At 41.9% G+C, this 11,418-nt stretch overlaps 1 long non-coding RNA gene across 5 annotated transcripts; it reads left to right on the top strand.

Annotated features, from left to right (window-relative positions):
* The first annotated feature begins 715 nt into the window (after positions 1-715).
* LOC119290978 lies at positions 716-9,344 on the top strand. Of its 5 annotated transcripts, none has more exons than XR_005142135.1 (6): positions 716-1,047; positions 1,141-1,166; positions 1,240-1,375; positions 1,607-1,720; positions 2,176-4,236; positions 9,252-9,344. It is a non-coding gene; the product is annotated as an uncharacterized LOC119290978 (long non-coding RNA). The 5 variants fall into 5 exon arrangements; XR_005142133.1 differs by lacking the exon at positions 9,252-9,344 and adding an exon at positions 7,068-7,573; XR_005142131.1 differs by lacking the exon at positions 9,252-9,344 and adding an exon at positions 6,163-6,913.
* The last annotated feature ends 2,074 nt before the right edge of the window (positions 9,345-11,418 follow it).

Consider the following 11,418-nt stretch of genomic DNA (forward strand, 5'->3'; position numbering starts at 1 on the left):
AGATAGTGACTCCCAAGAAGCGGAAGAACCTGCGCGCGCCAGAAGATGTAATTGTCCGACGACAACTTGATGGTGATGAGATGGCCGAAGTGAAACGGCGGCGGCGACTGCGATCCCATCGAGGAGACTGGCTGAGGTGAGACCACCGTGGAGACAGTCAGAGGGGCAGCCGGCGCGGTGACAGAGGGCGCGATGGCCGCGGTTGACGCCGCGAAGCCTGCCAGCGCGACGTCCTCCGCCACCAGCGGCGCAGTGGCCGAGGGCGCGACAGCCGCGGTTGACGGGGTGGCGGCGGTGTGGGCCACAAGCGCCTGCCCGGGCGAAGTAGCAGCCGACGGGAGCGCGAAGAGGGAGCCGACGCTCCGTGTCCCGATCGGTGCCTGAAGGGAGGCGGCATCCAGCGGCCTCGAGAGAAGTGCCGCGAGGGAGGCCGGCAGAAAACCGGTGGCGGTGGAGCCGGACGCAGCGGCGGACGTCATAGCAGTCGGGCGACGGCGACGGCGGGCGCGGCGGCGGCGGCGGTGGCGGCGGCGGCGGCGGCGGCGGTTTAGGGTTTTTAGGCGGAAGCGGACATAACCTAGCGTGATACCATGTAAGACAATAGGCTTTGAGGGGAACCGGCACAACCCTCTAGGGGTGGCCTATCACATATATATATAATGAGGTGGTATACAACATTACAATATACACATGTAAATACAGTCTAACAACCCACGACCAGGGTTGGGGAGGCCGGGTGTTCTCGCTGGGGTGGAGGAGCAGGTGAGGGCCGGGAGGCCGACGGTGGGGGAGCAGCGAGGCCGTCGGATGGAGCCGCGAGGCCCGAACTCTAGGCGTCGTACACATTGCAGGATGGAGAAGAGGTCGGTGTGGGGCCCAAGGAGCAGCGGGGCAAGAACAGTGGGGGTGGGGCTTTCATCTCCTCTGTTCTAATCGCGACTCCTGCGACCTCGTCACCGGTGCTCGCTCGACTGGCATATGGGGCGGCGGCCGGGACGTTGGCCCTCCGCACGAACTCGAAGCCGAGTCTAGCTGACGAGCCCCGTGGTTGGTTTCTCCTACAATCTCCAGATCCCCTTTTGCTCATTCTCTTCCTCTCCTCATACATTTCTCTGTTGTTTGTGTTCCTTCGATTTGCAGCGATTGTGTGAAGCAAGTATACGTGGGTGAGTTATTTCTTCTTGTGTGAGAGTCTCTTCCATGCTGGTATATTGATTCCTTGATACTCTGTTCATGAAGCGATGTAGGCCGTCGGGTAGTGTAGCAGCCTGCACACACGACATGAGCAGCAGCCAGGTCCATGGGCGTTGCTTGTGGAGCAGCGGTCAAGTCACGGTGTGCCATCAATTGAGAAAATAACTTTCCTTCTTGTGAGGTACAATTATCGATTGATCCTGATTTAGGAAGAATGCAACTTTTAAGTCAAACTAAATATATTCTATAACCAAGCTTCCTACATTTCCGTGGATTAGCACATCTGTCTTTGTGTTATTAGGCTAGAAGATGGCGCAATACTAGACGAGAATGCTTTCTGCAATGATTTATCAATTTGGCATAGTATTGGTGCTTACTTGTATGAGGATCTGATTTGCATTGTGTCTCTTAGATATCAAACAATACATGTCCTACAAATCCGAGATTCAAGCAGCCTTGTTGAGGTACGAAGAATTGGTGCATTTTGTCGGAAGATGACGAGCTATGTCTTCATTCACATGGCCAGGTACATGCAAATCTTTGTGTTTTTCAAGATTGATGGTCTGCAGTATCTACATGGGCTACATTCATTTTCTCATATGTGTTTCTACCGGTTCGCTACAGCTACCTATTAGCCTGTTTTGACATATCTTTATTAACATGTTATCAGTTATATGATCACTTTTAGAGCATGTGTGCAACATACCACATGGTTTAGTGAGACATACTAATATCATTATAAATCTCAGGTTTACTATCGAATTCTCAAATTTTTTACTCGAGATCCTTTTGTTCATCTCCTCTAATTGTTGTCTGAAAATAGTCTGGTTTTACCCACATCATTTCTATGAACCAAGTAGCCTTTGGAGGTTGTAGCAAACCTTCATTCTGTAGTCTGTCATCCTTGAACAAGACTAATTGGAAATTGTCTGATATTGAACTTGTGAAGTACGAAATTGATAATGGAGTTTATTCTTGCAGGCTGCACAATGGAGTTCTTTTCTTCCCGGTATCAAGCAACGGTTGCTATCATTTATTTTCCACAGGACTTGGAATGAGGAACCTGAACAGGCTTTGCTTACCTACTTAGCTATCTTGCACGCCATTCATTCATTAGCTATGTGATCTTGATCTGTGATTTGCATTCATACTTGATTGGTTATTCCCAGATTGATCTCAATATTTTTGAATGCTCAAGCCAATTACGATGCTTAAAATCATCTCTAACTTATTGCATTCATTACTGAAATTTTCACACTCCCTATCATTATTATGTATAGTGAATCTTGCATCTTTTGAATTGTTGAAACAAACTTATGCTTAATTGCTTACGCCCATTTCTTTCTTCGTCGTGTGGTCTTTGTTGTGAATGAAAAATGCTTTGTCTCGACTTGTTTGAATTAGTAATTTTGATTTGCAAAGAGTCCAACATCTGCGGAAGAAATTTTATTTTCACTTTGAAGACTATGTGGATCTTATCATATAGAAGGTACCTAATATATATACATTCAAGACTAGCTTTATTGAATCACAATAGCATTGTGGAAACATAGTTTGTTGGTTCTGAACTTTTGCGGCACATAAATTTTAGCTTTCAGGAATTATGATATTGGCCATTTCCACTAAACAATAGAAGGGCACATGTAAGGACATATAGAAACTGAAGTTAACGTAATCCCATAGGATATAGTGTGAGAATAGTACACCGATTTAGTGAGGCAAGTAGTGGCTTGTTTTGCCATCCCTGTGATGAAAGTTACTTTAGGTAATCTTGGTATAGAATCATTTCCTTAAATTGTAACTTAGGGTCAGACGGGGATTGTTATTTCACCTGAATATTTTATTATGCTTCTAAGTTATGGAAATAGATAGAGTAAGAGGAAATGGGGTGTTGTTAGGTGGGACCTTGCCACAGTTGCCTTGGTTTTTTGCATGGAAGCTCGACTCTCTATGGCTAGCCTTCCATGGTTAGATCGAGGGTCCCAAGCTGCAGGTGAGCTCTTCTTTTCACCTGCAGGTTATGAGTTATCTCCACCTCAATGAGATTTAGTTTGCACACTAACGACTATAGGTTGCGTAATGTTTGGAGTGGTCTTCTTCCATATTTCTCCAGTTCAGTCATGTATTTCTTTGCGGCCATTTTCGCTTCAATATTCCCTTATTCTCACATGTTGGTTGCGACTTCTTTGTTTATGTTGGGCTATTCTGTGAACTGCCATCATAACAGCTTGCTGAAAATAGTGTTGTCGGATGGTAGCCATTATTGGTACAACTTAAGTGCTTATCAGTTAACTTATTTGAGCTCTACGGGGCAGCCAAATGATTATTGGGTGATTTATTTGCAGTAAATTATAGTGTTACTTTGATTGATTCTAGGATGTGCTTGAGCATAACTTTGCCACTTCTCGGATTAATCTATTCAGTAGTAGAATGTTGGAATAAAGTATTAGACAGATAATTAGTTCATCCAAGCCTCCACTTGCTCCCATTTCCTGCAAGTTCATATGCAATCAGGAACAACCATGGGAAATCTTTGGTTTACTGTTTTTTCTCTGGATTCCTACCAGTGCCTAGCGTCGGTGTTATTTAGAGTTTTCGATAATTTATTCAGTGGAGCTAAATTGTGCCTTTCATCCCATGTTCTTGTGTGACAATAAAGTATGGTACAAAAGATAATTAAATTAACAAAAAGATTGTGGTGGCCATTTAGTTCAAAATGCACCAATTCCTACATAGACAACCAGTTGACTAGACTATGTGCTAGAATTTAGTTCAAAATTCACCAGTTCTTACATGGACAACCATTTGACTGAACTATGTGGGAGAACTTAGGTTTCCTTCATGGTACTGAATGACAGCCTAATGATGTGATTCCAGGAAGGGAAGGATGTGGCCGCAAAGGCCAAGACTGGTTCTAGAAAGACCTTTGCCTACCTTCTCCCACTGTTGCAAGAGCTGCTGAAGTTGTGCAAAGAAGGGCGTATTCAGAAATCTACACCAAATGACTTAATCCTGGTGCCAACTCGCGACTTATGCTAGCAGGTATCCGACTTCTGTTTCTTCGCAAGATATTTTATATGTATAGGCAACTGCTTTAGAGTCGCTTAACCCAGCCATGGTTAATTGGACATATAAATGAGTGTAAAACTGATAGCATCTGCCGCCATTGAGAATGGTTGGCATCTACATTATTTGTAGATTTGGTGTTTGGTTGATTTGACATATAAATGAGTGTAAAATACATGAGCATGATAAATGGTCCATATAAATTTGAACAAAGTCATATGAGGTACTTATTAATATCTGAACATGCCACTCTGAATTCTAGAATGACCAGACATAATCTTTTGTTTGTCATGTATGCCATTACTAAGTGTTGTAGTTACGCTGGCTGTAGTAATCTGACACTTTATATGGAAGGTGTGAAAGTTAAAGGTCTGCAAAATACCATGCTAAACTCTTATTTGTGGGTCAGGTTAAAGATCCCATGTTAGTTTGCTTGGTTTATGTTCAGAAGGGACAATGTAATATTGGTTAAGTCAAGGTTTTTATATATTCTTATTACTGGTTTGTTATTTATCAACTGAGGCATGATTGTTATGTGCACTTCTTACTGAAGACGATCCTGGTGTTATTTGTTTAAGAAAAGAAAGAGATGGCTCGATGTGCACTTATTAATTGAACTGAGTTATATATCATCATATCCGCACACACAATTTTTTCTATAATTATTTACCAGTATAGTCTCCTGTTGTTAGATGATGAACTAATGTTATTTTATGCCAAGAAGTTAAATTTGTGTGCACCTTCTCATGGTCCAGTACTCCAGTATGTATGTGTAATACCCGTTAACACAGAGCATATTATGATTGCCTTTTACCCGTTGAGTGAGACTGTTACCAGTTAACCAACTGCTCCTCCTTCGGATACGTGGCAGGGCTTAATGGCGGCGCCAACTTGAGAAACTCATGTAGGATTAATAGAACCAACGCCAATGCCGCTTCTATTAGACAATGATATGCTAAACACACAACCAAATGGTCCTATTTTCTAAGGATAAATAGTTGATGATTCAGTTTCTTGGCTATGGAAGCTACACACCTATTCTGAGAAAAATAAAGGCATCCTTCACAACAGTGTTTTTCTTCTCAGTTTATGAAACCTCAAACAATAGTGAGATATAACCGTTTAGTTTATTTTTCAATCAAAGCTTCCATTGAATCATTTATTAGAATTGTGCTCCAGCTAATTCAGAAACTATGTGATTTATAAATCCAGTCTAGTATTCATTGGTGCCATGTTGGAATTCTTCTATAGATGTTCCCAAATGGCTATTCGTACATTCATACAAGATAAGGCTTTGTGTGCATTGAAATCACAGCGACCTTGGCCCCCTTGTCTTATTTCTTTGTACATTTGACTCATACATGCAACCAACATGTCCATGCGATCTAAATGAATTTTCCATATCCAGTTTTTTGTTGTGATGTCTTTGATTTTTGTCTCTCTTCTAGATTTACATAGAGAAACCTGGTCAGTACTGAAGAATTTTGTGTTCTTTCCTATTGATGGCCTTTAGGTATTTTTTTATGGGACAATTCCATTACTCGCCCTAACTTGAACCCACACCTGGCATTTACCCCTAAATTTCAAGTATGCTCAAAAATACCCCTGCGCTGTTAGGTGGTGTTATAGAAATACCCGTGAGCGTCGTTTTTGTTAGGTCAAAGGGGTTTGACCATGTGATTTGTCCAAAATGCCCCTGGATGGTACTAGTCCACATTCGGTAAAGAAAAAAAACTAAGTCAAAGTTAGACTAATCAATGGAGACAAGTCAAATTTGGTTTTGGAGGCCCACATGTCATTCTCTCTTTAAGGTTTTTATAACTGTTTTATAGTTAGTAAAGGGCCCATGAGTCAGTGGAACACATAACTGGAGGGTTAGCCTAAATCGCTTTTTCATGACAGCGGCTAAACACCGGCGCCCGCGTGAAGGCACAACGACGACGTACGGGAGGATGCCTGAGAGGTCTATGGGCTTCAGGGCGGTCATGCGAGGCTGCGGGCATGAAGAAGAACTGGACTGAGTTGGTCGGAGACCGTGCGGTGGTCGTGAGGATGGGCAATAGTGAGCTCGAGCGGCGGCGATGGGCGGCGCTCATGGGGGGAGGTTCTCGGCGGTGCAAGGAAGCTCGAGGGCGCACCAGGACATTCGAGAGGTTGCCTTGGAGCTGAGTAACAAGGGGGGATCCTCCTAGATTCATGGCTAGAGGAGATTGGGCAGCGGCCGCAATCCACCGGAGTTGGGGAAGACGATGAGTGAGCCGTTGATTTCGGGTGCCTCGGTCTAATTCATCCTGTTGGAAAACTGATCGAGAAGTGCTCGATCTAATCGACCACAAACCATGCCTGCGAGCCTAGAGCTGGCCACCGACGTCGGATGTTGGCCGCCGCCGGAGTTGAGCGAGAGAGAGAGAGAGAGACACAGAGAGGTAAGAGAGAATACATTTCTTTTTTCTTTTTTGGTGGGTCCACTTGTAAGTGACAGAGGGGGTGAGGGAGGGAGTTTTTTGGTTTTTTTCCTCATGTAGGTCCCACCTATAAGTGTCATATGCGTATAGGGGCAAAACTGGCTAGAAAATGTCATGTAGCCAGTCAAACGCCTTTGACCACATGGAAATGGTACGGAAGGGTATTTCTATAAGAAGCTTTGACGGAAGAGGGGCATTTTTGAGCATGCTCGAAATTTAGGGGTAAATGCCAGGTATGGGTTCAAGTTAGGGGGAGAAATGGAATTGTCCCTTTTTTTATTTTTAGAATAATTCTGAAATGAGGTCACTCCTACTGATCTTGCTCTTCGAGTTTGGTGGTAGGATGCTAGGTCAAGAATGCAAGATGAGCGAAAGAAAATTATGAATGACTTTATCTCTGGTAATTTGGAACATATGGAGGGAGCAAGACAATAGGCTTTGATAGTGTCTTCATGTCGTTCCAGAGGGTTATCGATCCCGATATTGGGCAGTGGGTTGGTGGGAGCTTGGGTCCTTTGATCACCCCCTAGGTTTTTTGGTATCTGCTAGGCCGCGCTTGGATTAGGTGTAAAATAATACGGAGGTGTTTTCTTTACATGTGTAATTTGCTGGCCAGTGAGCAATTTCGGGCCGGAAACGATGTATTTTTTTACAGAGGTATTTGAAACGAGAACACTGATCCAAACTGGCCCCTAGGGTTTCCAGAGAGCCATCGATTTCCAATTGTGTAAAGACTCCACTCTAACATATGCAATCCTACGCATGGTTTGAAAAAGGAATGATTCTGAAACTCGGTTTAGAGCAGTGAAACGAGATGATTCTCTTCATGGGACCTTTGATGGTGGTGCCTCAAGTCCAAGGCGAAGTTGATGGTGGTGCCTCAAGTTCACAATGATGGACTTGTGAACCTGACTTGCCGTAGCTTTGGCGGTAGGGGCAGACACAACAAAAATGTTATATATGTGTATTGACTCAAATTCGTTACACTTGTGAGAATCCCTCAAAATGCAAAAGGTGAAGATAATAAATGTTGTTACAAGTACCATAACCTAAGTGACTGCTAAATTCTCTTTTTACGAAAGACAAACCTTTGTGTTACACAAATAAGAACAAATTATGCATGCTCTACTATATATTTTCAAAGATAAATTCTCCTTAATTTTTCATCTAAATGTGTTTGAATTGCTTTAAGTGGTTGCTAAAACCTAACTTTACTAACAAAGACAAACATTTTCAAAACACTATTGGTTTGACATGGCATTACGCCATTTGGCGCAATGGGTAATCTGTTTGTAAAAAACAAGCATTTGTTCATCTTTTTGTACAAAGGATTAGAACGGTACTATCAAAGTCAAATATTTATATCTGTTTGTGAACAACAAGATGGCATTTTTTTTATACAAAAGGGTTAGAATTGTTACCGTACATGCTTGGTCACATATAAACCTATTAATACATGGAATTTATCTCAAAGCACATATGGTGTTGAGCGGGTGTCTGCGCCATTTGGCACCAAAAAAATCTCTCTTTTTTTCACTGCACACAAACATTAATTGACTTTTTTTAGAAACACTACTTAAAACAAAATTAAAGGCCTCCTTAGCTGGTATTATACATGGTGTTATACTTTTAAAAAACTAGAAGATGCCCCGCGCGTTGCTGCGGAACAATTTGCGACAGCCATTTTATTGTATAAATAATCAACAAAAAAAGGAAGATATAAATAGACTCAATGGGCTCTACTGTATAGCAAGGTGTTCACAAAGATTAGGTGATGATTCATAACATGTTCAAAATAATGTTGCTCAAAACACAACGCATATGCAAGAATTAAGTCCACAGCCAATGACCGAATCACAACACTAATTATCAGACATGCATATGAACAATTCAATGATCTCTAAATCCCTGATGCTAATTGTGCTTCTGAATGACAAAAGTGAAGCACTGACAATACTGGACTAAATTCTGAAAGAGGAAACTTTTGACAAAAATGACATGGTTTCCTGATCATTCCAACTCGGGGTGTCTAGCTCCACCAAAACTCGAAGAATCAAGGAATAATAAGTAGTGTGCATCTGCTTAGTAACAATCACCTGAATTATATTATCAGAATCTGCTTAACAACGTGATAACGAAATTGCGTGCATGCTTGCCTGGACACGGAAAAGTGCGCAAAAGGATGTCCTCAAGTGCGCGCATAGGCTGCAGTAAATTGCTTCTCCAAATCGGGCAAGGTGCATCATATGGAATGATCGAGAAGCCACTGCAATGTCAATGTAGAAGCAGATGATGGGTCATGGCGCTGTCACCATTTCTCTGTATGCCCATGATGCCAGTATGTCCTGTGTAGACTGAACAAAAAGAAAGACAAAACGGATTGGAAGTACTGTGTCACCAGATCAATCTGATTAAAATTGATGTCCATACACCTCTATTTTGGGCTTGAATATCTTTACAATAGATTTGGATTGCTGGCTGCAGAACGCATATATGCTAAGAAGATTTTTAATGCTTGGGATATAGGAACTCATGGTTGGAGCATGGCATGTTAATGGATGACGAAGGTTGAACTGTACCTCTCCAAATGGAAGATTGAACTTGATAGAAGACTGCAGATGGACGGCAGTCGGCAACCGAACAAATCTCGTTTCACCGGAACTCCTCACATGTCGACGGTCACCAATTGTTCCCCCATCCCAGCCTGTGTCCTCGCCGCCCGGCCTGCGTCCAGCAAACTGATTTTTCGATGGAAAAACCTAGATCGAGGGTGCTAGTTATGAGGAAGACTACGGGAATGAAGCAGATCCGTTCCTTAAAAAGGAGATTAATAACTCCATCCGTTATTAATGTTTGCTTAGTGGAGAAGATGAAGAGGATCTGGTGTAGAATATGAAGAGAGCTGTGCAAAATCAATCGGCTCAGTAGTAATTGGGGAGACGACAGGATAAGGACCAGGAGCTCAGATTTTTCTTTGTAGAAAACAATGGCGCTAAGTGGGCTTTTCTGACATATATAGTAGATGGACCATTATGCGCGCCACATGGGCCACACAGAAATTGAAGCGTACTTGCACATGAGAGCTCCTATAGGGCGCCTTCAGCGCCGCTGAACACAATTGGCGCCCACTGCAGCGCCCTCGTGGGCCGGCCCAGTATCACGAAGCGGCAACGTAAAAAACACTAAAAATGTTGGCGCAAGCAGCAGTGAGGATTCGAACTCGCGCCGACGATGTGCCACGCGCAGAATAACCAGTCGAGCTACTACCTTTGACATGCAAACTTTACCGTGAAACTATTAATAAATAACTAAAGCCGCGTTGTTCCAAAAAAAAAAACTGACGAATAAAAAAAAGAAGTTTCACGAATTTGTTTTAAAAAAAGATTCATGTATTCGAAAGTGTTCACTCATTTCAGGAAAAAGTTCACGGATTTGAAAGCTCATGAAATTTTAAAAAGGTCAGTAAGGAAAGTTCAGTGTACATCAAAAAATGTTCAATGGGTATTTAAATAGTTTTTCAGCGCATATCACAAAATTGTTCAATGTGTAGTTAAAAATTGTTTAGATTATATTACAAAAATGTTCAATGTATAAAATTTGTTCATCTTATATAAAAAAATGTATAATATATTTCAAATTATTTCAATGTATATCACAAAAATGTTCACTGTGTAGTTAAAAATTGTTCATCGTACACCAAAAACATGTTCAGTGTATATTTGAAAATTGCTCATCGCATATAAAATTTTGTTCATGTTCTCAATAATTGTTCACGTTTTAAAAAGTTCATGGAATTTTCAAATTTTCATCGAATTTTAAAAATAGTTCATCGATTTGATAAAAGTTCATCCAATTTACAAATTTCATGAATTTTTAAAAAATCACATTTTTAAGAAAATATAAAAAGGAAAATGAGAAAAGAAAAAGAAAAAGGAACCAGAAATAAAAGAAGAAAACGCCTAGAAATCAGCGAGCAGTGAAATCTGGTTTGGTGGGCTCTCGCGGCCTACGTAAATAAAAGAATGAAAATAAGTACATGGACACAGTCGGGACGCTGGTCTGTTGGTTAGTCTGTTGTTGTTTCAACGGACAGGTCGCAAGCAAGCCCTCACATTCGCAGAAAGATTTTTGATATTCTTTTTTAACAGATAGAAATAGAATGAAACGGGCCGGCCCAGCGCGGCGCGGGGTATGCGCCCGTTTGCGGGAACAGAAGAAACCGGCGCTTAAGGCGCCCATTAGAAAATGCCCTTGCACATCCCATCTAAAAAATTTCAAGGCAGCGTGCGGGGCGGCTGGAAAGAACGAATCCGTATGTTCCCTGCGCCCAGTTCCATTAAGCGGTGGCAACTCTTAGTAATTTCGTGAACTTTGATCATACGGCTCCAAACTCTTGACCTATACCGCATCAACGACTATAACAATTCGAGTGATGTGGCCTCATGAGAACGCAGGAAAATCACCTAGTGGGGTGCCTCTATTTAGATATAGAAGATAAAGGCCTCCTTACTGGTTTTATACATGGTGTTAGGTATATGTATGTTCTCAAGCAAAAAGATGTATATATTTTTAATATAAATGAATATAAATTCTTACCATGTGTACTTGCTCAAATGGAAGATTACTGAAAAAATACACATATTTTCAACGCGACGTGGTCTTGAATGTGACTCTATACTACCAAACTAAAATG

Source organism: Triticum dicoccoides, chromosome 4B (genome assembly GCF_002162155.2).
Source record: "Triticum dicoccoides isolate Atlit2015 ecotype Zavitan chromosome 4B, WEW_v2.0, whole genome shotgun sequence".
NCBI lineage: Eukaryota > Viridiplantae > Streptophyta > Magnoliopsida > Poales > Poaceae > Triticum > Triticum dicoccoides.